This window comes from Bos grunniens, chromosome 5 (genome assembly GCF_055505025.1).
Source record: "Bos grunniens cultivar Pamir isolate PY7600 chromosome 5, Bosgru_T2T1.0, whole genome shotgun sequence".
In the NCBI taxonomy this organism is placed as follows: domain Eukaryota; kingdom Metazoa; phylum Chordata; class Mammalia; order Artiodactyla; family Bovidae; genus Bos; species Bos grunniens.
Window position 1 is genome coordinate 85297266 of NC_141169.1, and position 19799 is coordinate 85317064.

Sequence of the window (19799 nt, forward strand, 5' to 3'; positions counted from 1 at the left end):
GACCATTCCCATTGCCACCAGGCCTGGTCCAGGCCTTCATTATCTTGTGCCTAGATCATTGCAGTATGGTCACAGTTTGTCTCTGACTGGATTTTTTTTTTCACTTGTTTCACTATGCACACATGTTCCTATGGCCTTGCTAAGATGATAGATTATCACAGCATCTCACTGATCAAAACCCAAACTCCATTTCAGAGCTCTACAAATCCTCTTGATTTGGTCCATGCCTGCTTTTCACTCCTCTATGTGAGCTCTCTGCCTAGTTCATCAATAACACAGTCAATGAGCACTTATGGGGTAGCAGGATCTGTGATATGGCTGGATATGCAATTAGGAATAAGATAAGATACTGCCTTTATCATCCCAGAGCAAATATTCTACTGGAGCAGCCAGACAAGTAGGGAGGAAATAAGATCCACTGGAGTGAATTCTACTCCAGTGAGAGCATGGAGAATTAGGGGATACAAAAGCAGTAGCAACTCATCCAGTTCTAGAGGTCCCAACAAGGCTTGTTGAGAAGATGGCATCTCCCTTGAGTCCTGTAAGACAAGTAGGCCTCTTTGTTCATTGACCCAACATATGAGAGACACCCTTCAAGATGCAGCTCAAACTTCAACCCATGAAATAATTCCTCACCACCTGGTTAGTGCCTCTCATCTCCTCTTCCTGCTCTGAGCTGCTCTTGTTATTCAGTCGCCAAGTTGTGTCTAACTCTACATGACCCCCACAGACTGCAGTGCACAAGTCTCCTCTGTCCTCCACTGTCTCCTGGAGTTTGCTCAGATTCATGTCTATTGAGTCCATGATGTTATCTAACCAATGCATCCTCTGCCCACCCTTCTCCTTTTGCCTTCAATCTTTACCAGCATCAGGGTCTTTTCTAATGAGTCAGCTCTTCCCATCAGGTGGCCAAAGTATTTGAGCTTCAGCTTCAGCAACAGTCCTTCCAATGAATATTCAGGTTTGATATTCTTTAGGGTTGACTGGTTTAATCTCCTTGCAGTCCAAGGGACTCTCAAGAGATTTCTCCAGCACCACAATTCAAAAGCATCAATTCTTCAGAACTAAGCCTTCTTTATGGACCAACTCTCACATCCGCACATGACTACTGGAAAACCCATAGCTTTGACAGTATAGACATTTGTCTGCAAACTGGTGTCTCTGCTTTTTAATACACTGTGTAGGTTTGTCATAGCTTTACTTCCAAGGAGTGAGCTGCTATAGCATTCATCTATTTGTTCATTCAATCAGCAAATATTTAATATGTCCTAGTAGGTAGCGGGAACTTCTAGGTTTTGAGATACAACAGTGAATAAAGAGTAAGTCCTTGATCTTGAGAACTTATATTCAAATGGAGCAAAGAGATAATATTAGACAAACATGTAACATGTCATTTGGTGGTAGTCCCTGTGAAGAAAAATAAAACATGATAAGAAACAGAAGGTGGGGAGGAGCTATTTTAGATAGAATGAAGTCTCCCTGCTAAGGTAACATTTGAGCAGAAAGACATTAAGTTTAAAAAGCTGAGGGAAGAAGTTTCCAGGCTGGAGGACCATTGAGTGTAAAGCCATACAGCCAGGAGAGTGTGGAGTTATAGGAACAGTGCTGACCTGGAAACAGTCATTTGACTTTTCAGTGGCTTACTGTTGTTCAATCGCCAAGCTGTGTCAACTCTTTATGACTCCATGGACTGCAGCATGCCAGGCTTCCCTGTCCCTCACCATCTCCCAGAGTTTACCCAAGTTTATGTCCATTGAATCGGTGATACCATCCAACCATCTCATCCTCTGCTGCCCTCTTCTCATTCTGCCTTCAATCTTTCTCAGCATCAGGGTCTTTTCCAGTGAGTCAGCTATTCGCATCATGTGGCCAAAGCATTGGAGCATTGCCCTTTTCATATGGGTCTGAGCTGTTCCTCTCAAACATGTTTTCGGTTTATGGAGGCTAAGAACTTCCAATGAATATTCAGGGTTGATTGCCTTTAGGATTGACTAGTTTTATCTCCTTGCTGTCCAAGGGACTCCGCTATAATTGTCTCTATTATTCTTGCTTCTAATTTTCCGCATGCAGTCCAGTGTCTCCACGAGGCTATCAGGAAGTGTTCACTAACTGAAGGAAGTGAGATTTACGATTTACTCATGCTTTCAATGAATTATTAAGTGTTGTAAGGCACTTGTACTTCCCTTACCTGCCTGGTATTAAAAGAGCACAGTCCTTAACCACAGAAACAAAGGGGGATGTGGTAGGGAGGCAGGTGCAGAAACTGAAACTATCCTCCAAATATCAATTTCAGGAGCCTGAGAGTCTGCCTCTAGGGCAAGAGCTAGAACACTTCTGGCAAAGTTTCTGTGGATTTTAATGTAGTAGGGACAATCTGGGAACCAGAGTTGAATGAATGACTCCCTCAAAACCGATTGAGTGAACTGTAGTCTGTGGGCTGATTAAGTATTGATCGGTGACTCAGCTCAGGTCTGAAACAGCCTTAGAACTATCTTCTGATTAAGCCATAAAGAAAAAGACTTGTTCCATGATTTAACTCACAGTCTCATTGAGGAAGCTGTGAACTTCTTTAGGAATAGGAAATTAAGAAAGTTTGAAAATTTCCTTAAGTGTTTGACTTTTAAAAATATTGATGCTCCAGATATCACTCAGGCACATAATTTAATTAAGGAACAGATGGCCCTGAAATCTCCAGATTTATTCTTATTTGAAACTCAGGAAGTACCTGATTCACTTTTCATTAGTTATTTTAAGATATGTTTAGCATGTGAATTCTTGTGGGGCTAAGTTTGACTAGTGTGGTCTGTGGACCTCTGGGGACCCTGTGACATTGAAATTATTTTTGTAATGATGCTAAGATGTCATTCTTTATTCACTGTGTTAACATCTGCATCAGTGGTAGGGACATCTGCTGGTGCCTTTGCAGAAATCAAGTAGGGAGCCCCAGACATCGTGTTCTTCATTGCCATGCACTCAGGTTAAAAAGATGCAAGTCTTACCATGTCCTTGATGAAGCAGTGAAAATGCATTAAATCTCAGCCCTTGAGTGCATGTCTTTCAAATAGAGTGTACACATTAAGCACTACTGTATACCCAAATGCAATGATTGCATATAGGAAAAGCCATTGTTTGAGTTGCAGGCAGAACAACATTTTTACCTAAGGGAATATCTATAAACAATTTGTTTTTTTTTAATCAAAAAATGAATAAAGTGGACCTGTCACTTCAAGGAAAATAACTGATATTATTATTCAAATTATTATTTGAAAGCTTAAATTTTATCATTGTTACCAAATGTCAGTTATTTTCCTTGAAGTGATGAGCCCAATTTATTCATTTTTTGATAAAATGATGGTTTGTAGCTCTTCCTTTAAGTTAGAATGTTGTTCAGTTTGCAACTCAAACAACACAAATTGATATAAACATCTTCTTAGGCTATCAACTCTTTAGGATCCTTAATTATATAATTGTTACATAATAAAATGATCTAATAATCTAATCAGTAACACAGAAAACTTTCTCACTTTCCCTTGTTGGCGTGAATGACTGCTTAGATAAATGAATTCAGTACATGCATGGATAAATATTTAGATGGATTCTTTCTCTCAGCTTCAGTCTTGGAATCAGAGGGTTAAGTTAAATACCAGCCTCAGTTCATGATTAACATTCCCTGTAAAGCTCTGGTCCTGTTTTCTTTGAATTCTTCTAAGGTTTGCCAGATATCCTTTCTTTTTTTTTCATGTGTACTTGTAAACACATATTATGGTTTCACGTTGCATGTGTTTAATTTGCATAAATGTGATATATTACAATATATACATCACTTATTTTTCTATTTTTCATTTTAGCACTAAATTTTAAAGATCTAGACACTGCATGCCAATAAGAAAAGCTGTACAGAAACAATATCTGACTTATGTACATTTTTCTTATCGTGTATAGCTAGAGATTTTATGGCAGCATTAGAAAGTTTTGTCCTTTAACATGACAAACACGAGAAACCACCTCCAAGCTATAAAATTTATACAACCAAATACAAAACGACTTTACCATTTGCTCTCAAAGACCATAGCACTTAACAGCTTTTATCGATGATCCGTGCGCTTGTTCACACCATGAGAGTTTTGAATAAACATAACTGCAAGGCTTCAAAATCTTGGCTCCACAATTGTCTGATCATAGGCAAGTTATTTAACCTGTCTTTCAGTCTCATTATCTGTAAAGTGGGGTTAATAATTGTATCTACACCACCTACATCGTGTTGACATGAGACATGACATTAAATGTATGAATATTTGTCAAGTGCTGAGAACAGCACGTGGAACATAGGAGGCAAGCATTATATAGGCACTTGTGAAATGAAATGAATGACAAGAGTATGCCATCAGAGAGCATCAGCTTGTTCCCATGAATCATAATATGCTTTTCCCGTTAGAGCATTTCTCCCCTTTATCTTCCTGAGGAAAGTGTTTTGGTAATAAAGACACTGAATGATCATGGATAGGGTTTGGTGGCTCATACTCATTATTTTAATAGGCATTCAGTTTTCATACCTCAGAAAGAAATCTTAAATGCCCTAAGAGTGATATCACATCCTTTGATTTTTTTTTTTTTATAAAATATTCTAAATAGCTCTTAGATTCTCAGTATAAGAATGAGGAGCTGAGACTCATGGATCAAAAAGACTCTTGTGCATTTGCACGCTTATTCACTCAGTCGTATTCGACTCTTCACAACTCCATGGCCTGTAGCCCATCAGGCTCCTCTGTCCATGGGGTTTTTCAGGCAAGAATACTGGAGTGGGTTGCCATTTCCTCCTCCTGGGGATCATCCCAACCCAGGGATTGAACCCACATCTCCTGTATCTCCTGCATTGCAGGCAGATTCTTTACCCACTAAGCCACTGGGGAAGCCCTTGGTGCATTTTACACTAAGAAAAGAAAAGGATGTACATTTCATATCAAATACAGTAAGTTGCCAAGTTCTTTAAGGGCCACAGGGCGTCCTCTTTTTCCCCATCAGGACTTCTGTGAATTCACCGTTCCCTCCTGGCCACAGAAAACAGAATTCCCAGTCCAGAGTTGTGAAGTTGTAGCAACTACAAGCACCTCCAGGTACTTTCCATGACCAAATAATTCCTGGCATAAGGCACTACAGCGTTCACTGTTTTTCCCCTTATCGCTAATGATGATATCATTTGGATGCACTAACTGAGTATCAGAAATAGATGAGCATTTTTAATGGGACTTGAAGAAGGCTTTCAAATGAAAAACCAACCATGGGATGAATTTCTTAATTTGAAAACCAAGCTAAATGTAATTGTTCCAGACTGTTTTGCATTATAGGCCATTGCTAACTTCCTTCCCAAGAGTGCTTGCAATCACTTGCTTTTCAGATTGGGTGCCCTGGGATATAGCCAGATTAACTCTGAGCTGTGAATTTTACAAGTGCTCTTGTTTAACCTATAATGGATTTAAATAGAGCCATTCCACAAAAGGCAAACATGGTAATTGTTTGCCATGGAATTTTATTTTATTTTTTGCATGAAACAGGGTAAAAGAATATGCTGGCTTTGACTTTCTGGATCTTTGCACAGCCAGAAGTCTGAGAGAATAAGCACTGAAGTTCAAATTAGAGCCCCAGATGGAAACACAAACAGGGTCCACCACTGTGTCTTTTTCATGCTTCAGAGCTCCGTTGTGGACAGAAATGTGTTTCTAGTTAAAATGTAATCATTTCCAATTCCTTCTGATCACTGGATCATATTGGAAAGAAACAGCCCGAGGACTACAGTTGCTTTTAATTACCAGTGAATGTTGATTGAAATTATCATTTCCTTCCTATACATTTGTATTTTTATAGAACAAACAAGAATAAAGACATGGCATCTTTATACTTTTAAGTGTATTTTGAGAAAGATCCCTGTTTAACTTTATACTCTTTGGGTTAGAATTTTTTTCAGGATTGGATTTTCCCAAGTTACCACACCATGGATTGCAGAAAGAGCTAGGTCAGTGTAACATCCTTGAAGGATCAAGTTTTAAAATATAGGTGGTGTTTTTAATATTCAGGAAGACTCTCAAGAGTCCATGTGCTTCTCTGATTGAAAAATTCATACTGTAAGATACTCTGGACAAGGTTTTTTGTGTTTTTTTTTTTTTTTCCTAACTCTACCATCTTCCTACTTTCCCAAACCGTTTTGAAAATGAATGATTATTGAGAAAGACAAACCAAAAAGCCAAAAACACCCTCTTTCACACTAATGTCATAGTATATTCAATATTTAAAATTTTATGTTAGTTTTGATATTCATATATTTTTGAAATGGTGTAAATAAAAGCTATCCCTCTTCTTAGCTGGAACCTGAGAATTGTATCCTAAAATCCAGCAACGAACAGTGGCACGAAATTCTGCTCAAAATAGGAATGAACGGCAAACATGAAGAAACCATAAACCTGACGTGATGTCTTCTCCAGCATCTTAATTCTGAACAACTTACATGGCTAAGTAAATGTGCTCTCTGATATTTTCCTGATTGTTTCAAGATTTCTATCTACAAGTTTAAGAGAAATGTCTCTGGAAATTGATTCCATTGTAGAAATACACAATCTCTAAAGTGAATCCTGTATTTGGGTTTTCCAAGGAGAGACTGGCAATAAAGAGAGGAAATTTATATGCATTATCTGGCAGGATCTCATAAAGCAGTATGTTTAATCAATCCACAGAATGTTAATTAATTGCATAAGATGTGGAGTCACAGATTCCTAGGTGGCTCAGATTCATCATTACTATTTCTGTGACCTTGGGCAAATAATTCAACTTTTCTATGTTCAAATTCTCTCACCTGATAAATGGCTAATTATAACCCCTCCCTCAAGAGCTCTGGAGAGAAATAAATCAGATAAAATGAAGTGTTTGGCAAGGCAACAGAAACATAATTAGTCTTGAATAGCAATTATTATTATTATGTGTGGGTATATGGCAATACACCAGAAAGAATAAACTATTGGCCCTGCCTTCAGGAATATTATCCTCTCCCTTAGGTTTTGATACACATTTATGAAAAGACATATTTATTGCAAATCAGGATATAATTTAGTGAGCTTAGTAAAATTTTAGGACTCTAGAGAGAAAGAAATTTCTGTAGAATGCAGTGGTGTGATAAGGTTTAATGGGGTGAGAGGATTTGAGCTGGACCATAAATGAAATGTAGGATTCAGACATTGAGAAAGGAAGTATAGTTTACTCCAAATATGAAAAGTGGGAGGGAAAATGGTCTTGTGTGTGAGACTTTGGGGGATATCTCTAGATAAATGGATATACACATTTGGCTACAGCAGAAGGTCCTTCTTGTACAAGAGACTATGAGAACTTGTGGAAAGGTAGGTTATAGATGTCTTTAATGGCCCTGAGAATTTTTGAGTAAGGGAATGAGATGGTAACAGTTGAAGAAGATTTATTTGGTTGCTTATGTTCAGTGAGCTGAAGGAAGGATCAGATAGAGGAAGGATGATGAAGTAAGAGGTAATTTATATGTGGACCAAAATGGAGGTCATGAGCTTGGAAAGAGAACATAATGATAATACCAAATTAAATAATGCAGTTTACAGCCACAACCTGATTCAATCCAGCGAACAACCCTAAATAATAGATACCATCATTTTAGCCACTTTGTTGGTAAGAAAAGGGCTTTCCAGGTGGCACTAGTGGTAAAGAACCCTCCTGCCAATGCAGGAGACGTAAGAGATGCTAGTTTGATCCCTGGCTCAGAAAGATCCCCTGGAGTAGGAAATAACAACCCGCTCCAATAATCTTGCCTGAAAAATTCCATGGACAGAGGAGCCCGGCGGGCTACCGTTCATGGGGCCAAACACAGCTGAGCAACTGAGCACATAATTGATGAGAAAACCGAAGCCATCAAGGTTAAGCAAATAATCTGGATAGCACATCTAGACTGTAAAAATGGTAGGATTTAAAGTCTGGTTTTCTGATTCCAGAATTCAATCACTTATCCATTGTACCATACTGCCTGCTACTTAGGAGAAAATTGGTGCCTAGAAATGTATATGGTATTTACCTTATTCAATACTGTTTCTTCTTAGATCACATCCTACCTTGATTAATACTGTGGGGGAAAAAGAGAAAACCAAGCAAATGAGAAAAGCAAAGTGGGAAAGCTTTATAGTGGAAAAAAGAAAAGGCTGCAGGTATACTATGATTGAGTGCTATTGGCATGGAGAAACTGTAGGCAGGCTAGCTAGAAATGGGGCATCTTATGTGATTGATCAGGGGTATACACTTAACTTTCCCTGGTTGGTACTAAGTTGGGAGTGGGCACAAAAATGAGGGAAGCTTATTAATCAAGTTATTAATCAGTTATTAATCAAGCCCTGGCCATTTGGGGTCAAGTGGCCTGACTGTTACAGAAGTTACTGTTTAGTTTTCTGGATTGTCACCAGAGATAGCAATCTGGTTTTCTCACATCTGACTTATAGCTGGCTGGCGTCTTGGGATGTTTATTATACATAAAGGGTTTGGTTTCCTAGGCAGCTTGCTGCAGATTTTGGACTAAAGTTCTGTTTTTATATGCAGTTTTCTGGCTGTTTCCTATTTGTATATTCAATCTCTGAATACTTTTTTTAGGGTTTAGTTGTTTTCAAACACCTTAAGTTACCTTCTGATTTTGGGGAAAAAAAAACAAAGCATAATTCAAGATTTAAATGTTAGAAATTTAGTTGAAAATTTATTTGGCAGCACTAAATTGAAACAGAGTATTTGAGGCTTACAGATGTGCAATTTTTACCCCAGAACCAACTACATGCACAATCTACCCATGCCTGTATATCTCATCTTCATGCCCACCCCTTTTCTGTATCTCCCTTGTATCACGGGGAGGAACCCTGAAACTACATTTCCCAGAATCCCAAGCTAAAGAGGAACTCCATTATTCTACAGCATCAGCCATAGGCAGGCAAGTGAGGGTTGGTGGATGGTTCACAATGGGTGTTGCCAGTGGTTCCCAAAAGACGTCCTAAGAATCATTTTATTTGTTGAAACAGCTGAGATCCAGGAAGCAGCTTTCCTGATAATTTTTGTACTTGTAAATTTCCTGAAAGCTTGCAGGGGCTTTCCTGACCTTTGCTGTCTTAGCCCTTGTAATGGTTTGGTAAATCTTTAATTCCCTACTGTTAAATCATGTTTCATGCAAAATCTGTAGAGTGATTTTTGTCATTCTGACTGACCCTGACTGAATGATCAGACACTGCCAAATTCAGGGGTATACACAATCCTCTGAGACTATGCTGGATGAGAATAGGATATGCTTTATTGTTAAACAACCAAGGCAACTGGGACAACGAGAGTAAATGCTTTAGGTTTCATATATTATACTTAGCTTCTTAATATAGAAAAGTGAGAGTGTTAGTCGCTCAGTCATGTCCAACTCTTTGCAACCCCATGGACTGTAGTCCTCTAGGTTCCTCTGTCCATGGAATTCTCCAGGCAAGAATACTGGAATGGGTAGCCATTCCCTTCTCTGGGGAATCTTCCAGACTCAGGGATAGGGTCTCCTGCATTGCAGGCAGATTCTTTCCCATCTGAGCCACCAGGGAAGCTTTTCTTTATATAGACATCCTTCCTTATTTTCTTTATCTTCTCTATGTTCAGCACAAAACCTAGCACAAATTGGTCACTCAAAACAATTTCTGTTAAATCAAATTGAATTAAATATACAGGTGAATGGAAGATGAAATAGGAATTTTGAAGCAGACCAATGCATAAAAGCAGTTGATCAAAAATGAAAGTAGATATAAAAAGGAAAATAATACAATCATAAGTGACAGTAAAAATATATCCTGCTAAGGCCCTAGAGGAAATTCAACATCAAAGCATTAATTTGGAACAGTCTTAGAATTATCCTAGGGCTTATTTCTGGTTGTATTTCACCTTCTAAGCCTTTCCCTCACATTCCTTCATGTCTACTTCTCTTAACTCCTTCCAGACTGATCTCAAATCAGTCTCAAATTTGAGACTGATCTCAAATCATTTTCTGCCATCTCTGTTGTTTCTGTCCTAATCTGAGCAGTGCTTGTCTCACTGGACTTTTGCAGTAGCCTCCAAACTGGGCTGTTGCTTCCACTGCAGCCCCTCTGATTTATTCTCTAGTGCTGCACTGTCTATCTGGTAGCCACCCAGCCACATGTGGCTACAGAGCACTGGAAATGCTGCTTGCTTGAACTGAGATATTTGTAAGTTTAAAACACACACTGAATTTCAAAGACTTAGTAAGGGGAAAAAATGTGAGATGTCAACATGTTTTTTTTTTTTTTTTTTTTAAACATTGCTTATAATAATGATTGGGCTTCCTTGGTGGCTCAGACAGTAAAAAATTCACCTGCAATGTAGGAGACCTGGGTTCGATCCTTGGGTTGGGAAGATCCCCTGGAGGAGGGCACAGCAACTCACTCCAGTATTCTTGTCTAGAGAATCCCATGGACAAAGGGGCCTGGTGGGCTGCAGTCCACAGAGTCACAAAGATTCTAAAGTGACTGAGTGACTAACACTTCCTCTAACTTCAGATCTATCCCTAGAGCTGTCGACTGGTCTGCAGCAGTCAGAGATGCACATGCAGATTTTTATATTCAATCCCTAGAGGAATCAAATCCCTATCCAGACAGGGGTCCATATAGTCAAGGCTATGGTCTTCCCACTGGTCACGTGTGTTTGTGAGAGCTGGACCATAAAGAAGGCAGAGAGCCAAAGAATTGATTTCTTTGAACTGTGGTGCTGGAGAAGACTTCTGAGAGTCCTTTCAACAGCAGGGAGATAAAAACCAGTCAATGTTAAGGGAAATCAACCCTGAATACTCACTGGAAGGACTGATGCTGAAGCTGAAGCTCCAGTATTTTGGTCACCTGATGTGAACAGCCAATTCAGTGGAAAAGACCCTGATAGTGGGAAAGAGTGAAGGGAAAAGGAGAAGAGGGTGTCAGAAGATGAGATGGCTGGATGGCATACCTATGCAATGGACATGAACTTGGGCAAACTTCAGGAGATGGTGAGGGATATGGAGACCTGATGCGCTGCAGTCCATGAGGTCACAAAGAGTCAGACACAACTGGGCGACTGAACAACAACAACATGATAATGATCAGATACTTTGGATATGTTGAGTTAAACAAAGCATATCAATAAAATTAATTTGATATGTTTTTTTTTTTACTTAAAAACATGACCAATAGAAAATTTGAATGCCCTATGTGGCTGCTGTAGACAATAGTCAGTAGTCTTTTTAAAACAAAATTTAGTTTATATTGTTATTCTGCTTTAAATATTGCCCAGAGGATAAAAACCAAAATGTGTACTATTTCCTTCAAGCTCCTGTCTAATCTGGCCTCTGCCCACCTCTCAAGCCCTATTTCATGCTCCTCGATGGCTGATAACTTTCAGCTTCTTGCAGTTCCTCAAAGGCATCCTTTTCTTCTTGGAAGTTCCTTTTCACATGTTCTCTCCAACCTGAAATGCCTTTCCTTGTATCTTTTTGTAATAAATTAGTAATCTAGTAAGTAATTTTTCCAGTAGTCATGTATGGATGTGAGAGTTGGACTGTGAAGAAAGCTGAGTGCCAAAGAATTGATGCTTTTGAACTGTGGTGTTGGAGAAGACTCTTGAGAGTCCCTTGGACTGCAAGGAGATCCAACCAGTCCATTCTAAAGGAAATCAGTCCTGGGTGTTCATTGGAAGGACTGATGCTGAAGCTGAAACTCCAATACTTTGGCCACCTGATGCAAAGACTTGACTCATTGGAAAAGACTCTGATGCTGGGAGGGATTGGGGGCAGGAGGAGAAGGGGACAACAACAGGATGAGATGGCTGGATGGCATCACCAACTCGATGGACGTGAGTTTGAGTGAACTCTGGGAGATGGTGATGGACAGGGAGGCCTGGTGTGCTACGATTCATGGGGTCACAAAGAGTTGGACATGACTAAGCGACTGAACTGAACTGAAGTAAAATGTTGAAAAGACTCTGATGCTGGGAAAGATTGAAGGCAGGAGGAGAAGGGGATGACAGAGGACGAGATGGTTAGATAGCATCACTGCATGGACATGAGTTTGAGTGAATTCCAGGATATGGTGAAGGTCAGGGAAGCCTGATGTGCTGCAGTCCATGGGGTCACAAAGAGTCAGACACAACTGAACAACTGAAGGATGACAATGAGCCACTCTAGCCAATTATTGTATCAAATCAGTGTGGGGTTGAGGAGAGGGCATGGTTGGTTTTGTGGAACCTCCAATTTGTAGCAAATCAATCAGAAACAGTGGTGACAACCTGGCCTTATAATTGGTAGCTGAAGTTGGGGAGTGGGCACTGCCATCAGCTGGATCCCACATCCTGCCATCTCTGGCCACCAAGTCACTTTCCTTGTTTGTGGCTACACTTCAATGGTGGGAGTGCCCCAGGGTAAGTTGTTCAGTGGAGAGTGTTCATCTTTTCTTAAAACTTTGTGCAGTTGCCAGCTGTCTGCTTATGTGTATGTATATGTTAAAAATCAGGACTGAAATTAGAATTATAAAATTGGAATTTCAAAAAGCTGCGTGAATTTAAGGTTTATATCATGGGAGAATACTCCTTTGTCACAACCTAAAGCCCCACCAGAGTTTAAGGCATAGAGATGAAATTTCTGTCACTCAAAATGGGATAACACATGGAAGTGATCCTTGTTTAAAGGTCTGAAGCATTAAGTAAGACCTAACCTTAATTGTATTGTATCTTCTCCAAGTTGGGTATTATGTAGAAACACTCCATCTTTTCAAAAGGAAACTTCAGGCCAACTATTCTATTATGCCATTTCTCTGCCAGGTTTTATCCTCTCAGTGCAGTTGTTTGGTTTTCCCAGGTACTATCTTAAATGAATTGTCAGCAAGATCTAGTCTCAATTGCTTCACACCTGAGCTCTATTATAACTCTCTTTCTCTCTACTCTGTCTTATCACCAAAGCCCATGATAGCTACTGAAGTCTGTTTCATCATTCACCGTTCTAATAGTCAGTGGTCTTTTGATGGCCTGGATCTACCTGTACCACATTGATACGCTGATGGATCCTAACTATTTGTTCCACTGTGGAACCTCTAACTGGAGAAGGCAATGGCACCCCACTCCAGTACTTTTGCCTAGAAAACCCCATGGACAGAGGAGCCTGGTAGGCTGCAGTCCATGGGTTCGCTAGAGTCGGACACAACTGAGCGACTTCACTTTCACTTTTCACTTTCATGCATTGGAGAAGGAAATGGCAACCCACTCCAGTGTTCTTGCCTGGAGAATCCCAGAGACGGGGGAGCCTGGTGGGCTGCCGTTTCTGGGGTTGCACAGAGTCGGACACGACTGAATCGACTTAGCAGCAGCCAGAACCTCTAACAAAGTACTCCAAAAGGCAGAACAACCCCAGGTTGAAAATCCTCTCCTTTTAAATATGCAGCCAAACAACGTGATACAACCACTCTATAAATTAGATGCATATCTGCCTTTAGAAAAAAAGTTCTGATTATTTTAATGGTTGGAAAGTTACAAAATCTTTGTTAATTCAGCTCCTTCAAAATTTAGATGCCAAGATGGGATTAAACACACACAAAAATGTAATTAGGGAAATGGCTTTGAGAGAAAAGGGAGACAAAGAAGGCTGAGAGATTCTTTTGATCACAGTGCAAGGATAGTGAACAAAAAGAGGGAAGGAAGGCTGGATGGAAAGATCTGAAACTACCGTGTGATCTAAGAAGGTTCAGCAAGGTCCTCAGGGAGTCTTGAAGCCATAAGTGGACACCAGAGGAGTCTTGCACTCCCAGGAATGGCCTGTCTTAGAAGTCCTTCAGTGCTCAGTCCTTATTGGAAAGAACCCATGAGAAGCCTGGCCCCACTGCAAACCCAGGGATGGATCTGAGAGTATCATAGCTGGAGCCCTTGATCAAGTTCTCTGGTTAGAGGTATGTGAGGCATGTTCTCATGTCCACTACAATATTTTCCTAAAAATGTAAATGCAGGACATTCCTGGTGATCCAGTGGTTAAGAATCCACCTGCCAATTCAGAGAACATGGGTTCAGTTCCTGGTTTGGGAAGATTCCACATGCTGTCAGGCAACTAAGCCTGTGAACCCCAACTACGGAGCCCACACTCTAGACACCATGCTCTGCAACAAGAGAAGCCACCACAGTGAAAAACTCGTGCGCCCCAGCTAGAGAGTAGCCTCCAATTGCCACAACTAAGAAAAGCCTGTGAGCAGCAGTGAAAACCTAACACAGCCAAAAATAAATACATTTTAAAAATTTTAAATATAATCCAGGATTCAGGAATTAGTTTCATATAAATTATTCAAATGCACCTAATTACAATTTCTATAACAGTAGGATTTTTATATTTTTACTGAAATAAGACTGGACATAGTACGAAGTAAAACAAATAGTCCTCAAATCAACATACTTCATAAGTCAGGAGCAAAGGAATCTTACTGCTAAGGTCCCAGTGATGAGCTGATTTCATTTACTCCTTAAAGCTGACATTGTTATGGCTTAGGCAATAAAATACATTAGGCTACACTTTTTAAAAAATTATTTTTATTTTAATCTATTTTTATAAGAAAAATTAATTTTTGTTTATTTCTGTTAACATCTTTTTTTTTTCATTTGAACTTTTTCTTTTATATTGTGTGTGTTAGTTGCTCAATCATGTCCAACTCTTTGCGACGCCATGGATTGTAGCCTCCTAGGTTCCTCTGTCCATGGGATTCTCCAGGCAAGAATACTGGAGTGGGTTGCCATTGCCTCCTCCAGTCTTTTATATTCCAGTATAGTCAATTAACAATGGTGTGATAGTTTCAGGTGAACAGTGAAGTCTGCCACATAACATTGAACAGAGTTCCACGAGCTTCTCTGGTGGCTCAGACAGTAAAGAATCCGCCTGCAATGAGGGAGACCTGGGTTCAATCCTGGGTTGAGAAGATCCCCTGGAGAATGGAATGGCTACTCACTCTAGTATTCTGGCCTGGAGAATTCTATGGACAGAGGAGCCTGGCAGGCTACAGTCCATGGGGTTGCAAAGAGTCAGACATGACTGAGCAACTTTCACTTCCACTTCCATGTGCTGCTATATGATAGATCCCTGTTGGTTATCTATTTCCCTTGGTGGCTCAGTTGGTGAAGAAACCACCTGCAATGCAGAAGATGGAGGTTCGATCCCTGGATCAGGAAGATCCCCGGAAGAAGGAAATTGCAACCCACTCCAGTATTCTTGCCTGGAAAGTTCCATGGACAGAGGAGCCTGGTGGGCTCCAGCCCATAGGATCACAAAGAGTCGGACACTGAGCATGCACATGTTCTGCCAAGTTCCCTGGATGCATAACACTCTATTTTAATGGGTCATATCCCCAATTATGTTTTCACAAAATGACCTTCCCTAGCATAGTAGACTGGACACTAACTGTAGCTCGGTCAAATAATTTCTATATTTGGCTTTAATAATATGACTCATATATTCTAAAATAGTATTGAGACAGAACTCAAAGAATTTAGAAAAGATAATAAGCCTGCTCATTAGACTAAGCTAGATGTTCCCAATTACCTGAGACTATGGGAAGATCATTGGCCAGTCCCTAATAGAGGTCAATTTATAGCAGAATTTACAATCAGTTTCCTGAAATACAATATGTATATCACTCAAAACCCAAGAGAATATTAGAAAATAAACAAAATTTTATTTTAATCATTGAAATGTTATTTTAATATGTTTTAAAAAGATATAACTAATCTAGCAAAACCTTGAGTTTATAAATAAAATTAAGTAAAACAAAATTTTAAGACAAATATCAAGTAATATTATGTTGGTAAGCAGACATGGCAGAATTCGAATGATAAAGATGATGTGGTAGGATGGATAACGGGCCCCCCCCAATGTCCACATGTCCACAAATGTCCACAAATCCCAGAATCTGAATGTTACCTTATGTGGTAAAAAGGACTTTGCAGATATGATTAAGTTAGGGATCTTGAGATGGAGAGATTATCCTGGATTATCTGCATGGGTCTAATGTTGTAATCACAAGGATCTTCTAAAAGGGAGACAGAAAGGTCAAAGACAAAGAAGTAGGTGTGGCAAGGTCAGCAAGAGGTTAGAGTGATGGGAGGAAAAGGCCAGCAGCCAAGGAACACTGATGGCCTCTAGAAGCTGAGAAAGACAAGGAATGAATTCTCCCCTGAAACTCCAAGAAGGACCACTCCCTGATTTTAATCCCATAAGACTCACTTAGACTTCTGACCTGCAGAAATGTAAGAGAACAAATTCTTCTTCTTTTAAGCCATTAAGTCTATGACAATTTATGATAGCAGAAGTAGGAAACGAATACAGCTGACAGTCCAATGACTGACATTTGTGCAGCATTGCTTTAGTAAGTGTCTGAGTGCAGGTGTGTTATGTTGTGATCAAGGCAATAGTCATAAACTACAGATTCCAGGCTGCAGTGTATTTTGTGTATTCATCATTCAACAAATATTTCTGCAAGTCGTTCACTGTGCTGTGCTTAGTTGCTCTGTCGTGTCACTCTTTGTGACCCCATGAACTGTAGCCCACCAGGCTCCTCTGTCTATGGGGATTCTCCAGGCAAGAATAATGGAGTGGGTTGCCATGCCCTCCTCCACGGGATCTTCCCAATCCAGGGATCGAACCCAGGTCGCCCATCTTGCAGGCAGATTCTTTACAGTTTGAGTCAGCAGGGTAGCCAAGAATACTGGAGTGGGTATCCTATCCCTTCTCCAGGGGAATATTCCTGACCCAGGAATCAAACTAGGATCTCCTGCATTGTAGGCAGATTCTTCACCAGCTGAGCTACCAGGGAAGCCCAGTTGTTCATTACCCTGGTGTATAATTCATCTAGATCTTAAGACCTGAAATCATTTCTATAATTTAGTGATAATAATTATAATAATTAGTAGCAGTTATTGAGTATTAAGCAGGTCAGGCATTGTTCTAAGAAGTTTATACATATTATCTAACTATGGGATATTATTTAAATTATGGGATAGTTTCTATTTTAATTCCCATTTTATAGATGACCTTGCTGAGGAATAAGAGGTGAAATACTTGCCCAAGATCACACAGTTTCGGAATCAGGTTTGAAACTATAGATCTATCTCTGTCAGGAGCCTGGATTTTTACCAAGTTTAAGGGGCCCTGGATTTCTTTTCCAATTTCCTTGCCTAACGTGGGTTTCACTCCCCCACTATAATGTTGGCTCACTCTCTTGGCTGCAGAAGACAAAGCAAAGTAAGAATGGAATAGTTCCAACTTCCTTCTGATATCTGATGACATTAAACCATTCCCTACCCATACCTTCTGTCAATTCTGAATGCTTGTCACCCAATATTTACTAATTCAGTGTTTACTAAAAACTTTCTCAATAGGAAGTTACTTCAAACATAATATCAAGTAAAATAGTTTTTAACAGTACTCTTGCCTGGAAAATCCTATGTACAGAGGAGCCTGGTAGGCTGCAGTCCATGGGATCGCTGAGTCAGACACGACTGAGCGACTTCATTTTGACTTATCACTTTCATGCATTGGACAAGGAAATGGCAACCCACTCCAGTGTTCTTGCCTGGAGAATCCCAGGGATGGAGCCTGGTGGGCTGCCATCTATGGGGTCTCACAGAGTCAGACACCACTGAAGTGACTTAGCAGCAGCAAGCAAAAACTTATATGCACAGTACATCATGAGAAATGCTGGGCTGGAGGAAGCACAAGCAAGAATAAAGATTGCCAGGAGAAATATTAATAACCTCAGATATGCAGATGACACCACCCTTATGACAGAAAGTGAAGAAGAACTAAAGAGCCTCTTGATGAAAGTGAAAGAGGAGAGTGAAAAAGTTGACTTAAAGCTCAACATTCAGAAAACTAAGATCATGGCATCTGGTCCCATCACTTCATGGGAAATAGATGAAGAAACAGTGGAAACAGTGGCTGACTTTAATTTTCTGGGCTCCAAAATCACTACAGATGGTGATTGCAGCCATGAAATTATAAGACACTTACTCCTTGGAAGGAAAGTTATGACCAACCTAGATAGCATATTGAAAAGCAGAGACATTACTTTGCCCACAAAGGCCCATCTAGTCAAGGCTATGGTTTTTCCAGTGGTCATATATGGATGTGAGAGTTGGACTATAAAGAAAGCTGAGCACCAAAAAATTGATGCTTTTGAACTGTGGTGTTGGAGAAGACTCTTGAGAGTCCCTTGGACTGCAAAGAGATCCAACCAGTCCATCCTAAAGGAGATCAGTCCTGAATGTTCATTGGAAGGACTGATGTTGAAGCTGAAACTCCAATACTTTGGCCACCTGATTCGAAGAGCTGACTCATTTGAAAAGACCCTGATGCTGGGAAAGATTGAGGGCAAGAGGAGAAGGGGACGACAGAGGATAAGACAGTTGGATGACATCACTGACTCAATGGACATGGGTTTGGGTGGACTCCGGGAGTTGGTGATGGACAGGGAGGCCTGGTGTACTGCGGTTCATGGGGTTGCAAAGAGTTGGACAGGACTGAGCGACTGAACTGAACTGAAGCAAAAATAAATAATAGAGAAGTAAGAAAAATGTAATGCTCAGTTATTAGTTTAATGCCATTAATTTCTTTTGCAAGAATTTAAACTGGTATGTGCCTTTGCCCTTGCTTTCAGGAAAGCAATAAAGGTTTTCTCTCACTTTTAGGCCCTTTGGGCATCAGTTCTCTCCACTGAAAAACTGAAGCTGGACTAGAAGATCTCTACAGCTTCATTCAGACATCAAAATATATGTTTGTTTGGGGGGGGAAATAATTCAACAGAGTCCTGCCTGTTAATGACACAGGACCCTGATTTACCAGTAAATATCACAGCCATTTCTGACAAGTGCCTTTGATGATAGACTTCTCATTGATCTTGTAGGCTGCTTATGAAATGGGCTCTGTTTCAATGGTTGGGACCATTTCTATGTAGTTGATTAAATGGTTTACCTTCCTCTTGTGGACTTCCTACCTCTTGGAGGAAATCTGAAACAGTTCTCTCTCTCTCTCTTTTTTTTTTAGCTTGATCTACTCCAGTTCTCCACATACTGCCTGCTTCAGCCACATCAGTGATTAACATCACTTAGCTGGCAGGCTCAGCAATGTCCAGAGTGAAGAATGTTGCAGAAGGGGCTTCCTAGTGGTCCAGGGGTTAAGAATCTGCCTGCTGATCCAGGGGACACTGGTTGGACCCCTGCTTAGGTAACTAAGAACTCACATGCTGCAGCGCATGTAGAGAAAGCCTGTGAGCCACAACAAAGAGCCTGCATGACCAAATAAAAATAAAAAAGAATGTTGTAGAAGAAATATGTGCAGTAGATATATGGTTGGACTACCTGACTCCTTAGGGTGATGAGCTGTCTCAATTTCCCAGGGATTATCCAAATTTTAACACTGAAACTCCTCAAACTGAGGAATCCCTAAATTCTGGGGAAACCAGGATAGTTGGTTGCCCTTTTTGAGATTCTTTAAATCCTAAGACTCTAGGTCAAGTGCTGTCCCACAGAAGTTTCTCCAATAACGGAAATATTCTATAGCTACACTGTCCAATTCAATAGCTTGTGTGGCTGTTGAGCACCAGAAAAGTGGTCAGTGCCATTGAGGAACTGAATTTTTAATTAAATTACCTGAATTTAAGTAGCCACAGGTGACAAATGGCTACTATATGGAACAACTCAGCCCTAGGTGATGCCATGAAAATGCTCATTAATGA

The 19799-nt window shown here is 40.2% G+C and overlaps 1 protein-coding gene across 5 annotated transcripts in view; it reads left to right on the plus strand.

The window, feature by feature from the left end:
• The window catches only part of LMNTD1 (lamin tail domain containing 1), a 489768-nt gene that overhangs the window by 263761 nt on the left and 206208 nt on the right, over positions 1-19799 (plus strand). For 2 of the 5 annotated variants that reach the window (XM_086401684.1, XM_086401685.1), the window contains exon 3: positions 19109-19288. The exons of the other annotated variants lie outside the window; for them this stretch is intronic. The gene's annotated coding sequence lies outside the window, so the exon portion shown is untranslated. The remainder of the gene's footprint in view (positions 1-19108; positions 19289-19799) is intronic. 5 annotated transcript variants of the gene reach the window in all.